Raw genomic sequence first — 6000 nt, 5'->3', positions numbered from 1 at the left:
TTGGTGGACCTGTGAGGAGGTGAAGGGTTTCTGGGGACAAATCTACGAAGAACTAAAAAAAATTTTGAAGTATAACTTCCCCAAGAAACCCGAAGCTTTCCTCTTAGGAATGATTGGGGAGGAAATAAAAAAGACGGACCAGACGTTTTTTCAATACGCCACTGCTGCTGCGAGGATTTTAATAGCAAAAAAATGGAAATCCTCTGAAGTTCCCACAATGGGAGAGTGGCAGGTGAAACTCTTTCAATACCTGGAATTGGCGAGACTTACACAATATATCAGGCGGGATAACTCCGTTAAAAAGAAAGAGGATTGGACTAAATTTGTAAGATATCTTGAGAATAATCTTGGAATTAGCAATTTAACAGTAGACGATGCTTAACTCCTATGACATGTAAAGATAAAATATAAATAACTGCAGAAGAACTATGTAGAATATTTAATCCAAAGCTGAGGTAAATGGAAGTCAATTGTTTGGTAAAGGTATGAATGGAAATTTTTCTTTTTTCTACTATGTTTATTGGTATGTAATTTTATTATTCTTTTTTTTCTCTTGTTTATTGTTCTTTTCTTTATTCTTTTCTCTTATTGTTCGGATTTTTTTCTTTTTTTGTATTTTGTTAGATAATCTTTTTCTCTTTGTATGTGGCATTTTGTATGTTTGTAATAAAACTTAATAAAAATTAAAAAAAAAGGAAAAAAAAAATAAAGTTACCACAACAGGAAATAGTAATGTGGAAAAATGCAATGAGAGCAGAAATGAAATCTTTGGCAGAACATAATGTGTTTACTATTGAGCCATTGCCAGAAGGGAAAAAGGCAGTGGACTGTAGATGGGTGTATAAAATAAAACACTTGGCAGATGGTAGTGTTAAGTACAAAGCTAGGCTGGTAGCACGAGGCTTTCCGCAAGGAAAAGGGGAAAGTTTTGATGAAACCTTTTCTCCTACTGCAAGGAGTGAAAGTGTACGTTTATTGCTAGCTCTTGCAGCACAACATGGGTTTAAGGTAAAGCATTCTGATCTTGAAATAGCTTAACGCAAATCTGCACGAAGAAATTTTTATGAATCAAGCACCTGGTTTTGAGGCAGGCGAACAGAATTCTGTATATAGATTACACAAAGCAATTTATGGGCTCAAACAATCAGCTAGAAATTGGAACGAGTGTCTTGTTAATGCTTTAAAAAATCTTGGCTTTAAAAGAAGCTTAGCTGACAATTGCTTGTACACTAAAGGAAAGGGTGGTAAACAAGAATTATGTTTGTCTTATGTTGATGATTTGCTTTTTTCTACAAAAAAATGACAAGCAAGTGGAAAAATTTGCAGAACAACTAAGAAAGGAATTTAAAGAAAGAGATTTGGGGCCAGTAAAAAATTATCTTGGTTTAGAAATTAGAAAGGACAAACGATGGAAGTTTTTTGTTGAGTCAAAAAGATAAAATAATGGAATTACTTGAAATAAACAATATGCAAAACAGCAAGGGAGTAAAAACCCCAATGAAAATAGTTTTTTTCAAGAATGAAGGAGAATGCACTGAACCTGTAAATCCTGAAACGTACCATTCAACAGTTGGAAGTTTATTATACATTTCATTGTGGAGCAGACCAGATTTGAGTTATGCAGTTGGAATACTGAACAGACTAGTAAGCTGTCCCACAGAAAATGCCTGGAAGGCTGAATACTGTGCTTTATCAGAGTTGTGTAATGAAGTAAAGTTTTACGTTCAAATCCTCAAGGATTTAGATATGCAATGTGATTATCCAATTCAAATACGGGAAGACAATCAAGCTGTGATAACTTTGGCTGGATCTGAGCAGTTTAAAAACAAATCCAAACATTTAGAAATTAAATATCAAAATGTAACTGAAAATGTGAAACAAAACCTGATAATGCTAAAATACTGTGAGAGTATGCAAAATGTGGCTGATGTATTTACAAAAGCACTAACTTTTGAGAAACATGCACAACCGGTGACAAAATTAGGAATTGTTGTGCATGATGTATAAATACGTTTTGTATATGTTTAAAGTACTGTTTCTATTTCTTTGAAATAGAGACAAAGAAACAGAGGAAAACAACAGAATGGGAAGAACCAGAGATCTGTTCAAGAAAATCGGAGAAATGAAAGGAACATTTCGTACAATGATTACCATAATAAAGTACAAAAGTGGTAAGGACCTAACAGAAGCAGAAGACATCAAGAAGAGGTGGCAAGAATACACAGAGGAATTATACCAGAAAGATATGGGTGGCTCGTACACCCCAGGTAGTGTGGTTGCTGACCTTGAGCCAGACATCCTGGAGAGTGAAGTCAAATGGGCCTTAGAAAGCACTGCTAATAACAAGGCCAGTGGAAGTGATGGTATTCCAGCTGAACTATTTAAAATTTAAAAAGATGATGCTGTTAAGGTGCTACACTCAATATGCCAGCAAGTTTGGAAAACTCAGCAGTGGCCAGAAGATTGGAGATGACCAGTCTACATCCCAATCCCAAAGAAGGGCAGTGCCAAAGAATGCTCCAACTACCACACAATTGCACTCATTTCACACGCTAGCAAGGTTATGCTTAAAATTCTACAAGGAAGGCTCAAGCAGTATGTGGACCAAGAACTCCCAGAAGTGCAAGCTGGATTCAGAAGAAGCAGAGGAACCAGAGTCCAAAATGTAAACATGCGCTGGATTATGGAGAAAGCTAGAGAGTTCCAGAAAGACATCTACCTCTGCTTCATTGACTATGCAAAAGCCTTTGACTGTGTCGACCACAGCAAACTATGGCAAGTTCTTAAAGAAATGGGAGTGCCTGGTCACCTCATCTGTCTCCTGAGAAATCTCTACATGGGACAAGAAGCTACAGTTAGAATTGGATATGGAACAACTGATTGGTTCAAAATTGGGAATGGAGTACGACAAGGCTGTATATTGTCTCCCTGCTTATTTAACTTATATGCAGAATTCATCATGCGAAAGGCTGGGCTGGATGAATCCCTAGCTAGAATTAGGATTGCAGGAAAAAATATCAACAGCCTCAGATATGGAGATAACACAACCTTGATGGCAGAAAGTGAGGAGGAATTAAAGAACCTTTTATTGCGGGTGAAAGAGGAGAGCGCAAAATATGGTCTGAAGCTCAACATCAAAAAAACGAAGATCATGGCCACTGGGACCATCACCTCCTGGCAAATAGAAGGGGAAGAAATGGAGGCAGTGAGAGATTTTACTTTCTTGGGCTCCATGATCACTGCAGATGGTGACAGCAGTCACAATATTAAAAGATGCCTGCTTCTTGGGAGAAAAGCAATGACAAACCTGGACAGCATCTTAAAAAGTAGAGACATTACCTTGCCAACAAAGGTCTGTATAGTAAAAGCTATGGTTTTCCCAGTGGTGATGTATGGAAGTGACAGCTGGACCATAAAGAAGGCTGATCGCCAAAGAATTGATGCTTTTGAATTATGGTGCTGGAGGAGACTCTTGAGAGTCCCATGGACTGCAAGAAGATCAAACCTATCCATTCTGAAGGAAATCAGCCCTGAGTGCTCACTGAAGGACAGATCCTGAAGCTGAGGCTCAAATACTTTGGCCACCTCATGAGAAGAGAAGACTCCCTGGAAAAGCCCCTGATGTTGGGAAAGCTGGAGGGCACAAGGAGAAGGGGATGACAGAGGATGAGATGGTTGGACAGTGTTCTCGAAGCTACCAGCATGAGTTTGACCAAACGGCGGGAGGAAGTAGAAGACAGGAGTGCCTGGCGTGCTCTGGTCCAGGGGGTCATGAACAGTTGGACATGACTAAATGAGTAAACAACAAAAAAGTACTGTTGTTTCTGTTTCTGTTTCAATGAGAGGGGTTATTGGGAATCATTCTGTACAGAAACATGTTTGTACCTTTAAGAGCAGTTTCTGTAAGCTCTGGGCTGACTGGGTGCAGCTGGCCATGGCTACAAAAGGAGAAAAGATGCCGTTTGAACTCTGCCTGCAGGAAAAAAACCCCAAAAGCGATGCTGTTTGTTGTTTTGAAATAAAGTCCTTATTTAACTTGGTTTTACACTGGTCTCATGGAGTCACAGTTTCTGTTCATCTGCCACCAGTGAAAAATCCCCCTCTAACAATATATACACATGCTGTATTTGGTATGAAGTTGTAAGTGGGATGGGGGAGGGGGTTAAGTATGCTCTCTGTTCCTGTTTTTGAAAATGCAAATGAAAAAAATAAAATTAAATAATAAAAGTGCTTGTTCTGACCTTTAAAGCCCTAAAGGTCTCCGCCCAGTATGCCTGAAGGAGCATCTCCACCCAGACACTGAGGTCCAGCTTGGAGGGTCTTCTGAAGGTTCGCTCCCTGCAAGATGTGAAGGTACAGGGAACCAGGCAGAGGGCCTTCTCAGTAGTGGTGCCTGCCCTGTGAGATGCCCTCCTGTCAGATATCAAGGAGATAACTATCTGAATTTTAGAAGACATCTAAATGCAGCTCTGTACAGGGAAGTTTTTAATGTTTGACTGTGCTTAATGTTTTCAATTTGTTAGAAACTGCCCAGAGCAGCTGGGGCAACCCATTCCAATAGGTGGCATATAAATTTATTATTATTATTATTATTATTATTAGTACTTCAGGTTACATATGCTTCAGGTTACATATGCTTCAGGTTACATATGCTTCAGGTTACAGACTCCACTAACCCAGAAATAGTGCTTCAGGTTAAGAACTTTGCTTCAGGATAAGAACAGAAATTGTGCTCCAGTGGCACGGCGGCAGCCGGAGGCCCCATGAGCTAAAGTGGAGCCTCAGGTTAAGAACAGTTTCAGGTCAAGTACGGACCTCCGGAACGAATTAAGTACATAACCTGAGGTACCACTGTATTATCATCTCTCTATGACCACATCCAAATAAGGAATTCGTAGCCCCTCCCTTGACTTCTTGCTGCCCAATGCAGTTATTTTTACTCCAGCTGACATATGACTTGCCAAGCAGATGAGTTTGCAGCACACGAGCTCTGGGTTCGTGTTCCCATTTCCTATTCCCATTGTTTTCTTAGTTTTACGAACGGGCTTTTGCAGTCTGCCATCCTGAGTACCGTGGCTGCAGCAGAAATCTGCTTAAATAAATAACATTAAACTATCAGAGATTATTCTGGCCACTTGCCCAGAAGTTCCCGGAACTACTTCTGGGACACGCTGGCGAGGAAACACGACTCTGGGACACAACATTTAATTCTGCCTTAAGGTACAGGGCCAAACTGAGAGAGCTGAATTGCAGAAAGGATTGCACTGTAAAGTGACACGCCGGTTCTGCTCACCTGACAGTTCCGAGGAAGGCATCAAAAGGACAACTTCCTGTGTGGCTCTTGTCAGGTATGTGAAACAGAGAAGAAGGTGTGCAACAGTGCTGGCTAGTACAGAATCCTAGTATTAGAAATGAAGCAACTATTGCATGCAAATTGCTTTGTCTGTTTTCTTATAGCAAAGAGCAACCAGCAGCCACGGCAAAAAACAAGGGCAATTTGAGGCTGCAATGATAAACACATTTGCTAGGGAGTAAGTTTCCACTGCAATCAGTGAGACTTGCCCTCTGAACAAACTGACTCAAGATTGTCTTTCTTCAGCTACAAAGGACAGGCTCAGCAAGAAAGCTTTCCACTGCCTGTGAAAATGTGGCAACACTTGCTCATTAGAAGCTTTAAGCTATTTCTTACATTCTGAAGGCAGCTAATAAACTGTGGATGAGTTTCATCTGCAAAGAAGAAAAGGGAGTGTCTTTAATTAAAAGAGAAAGAAATCAATGCAACTTTTTGTGTGTGTCATATGCTTTTCATTCCAGGTCATTGACATGCAAAGTACAAATTTAGAACAGTTTAATCTTTCACTTTCACTTTTTACGGTCACATAGGGAAACAGACCGTACTAGCTCCTTGCACTCTGCATATCAGATTCATGCAAAAGCCTTACAAGAATTCAAAGCAGTTCTGAGCAACCTGCCCATCTGAAGGAGCGACTCAGCACCCGA

This window comes from Podarcis melisellensis (assembly GCF_964234715.1).
Source record: "Podarcis melisellensis genome assembly, chromosome: 10".
In the NCBI taxonomy this organism is placed as follows: domain Eukaryota; kingdom Metazoa; phylum Chordata; class Lepidosauria; order Squamata; family Lacertidae; genus Podarcis; species Podarcis melisellensis.
The sequence above is the reverse complement of the archived record's forward strand: the minus strand, read 5'-3'. Positions refer to the sequence as shown.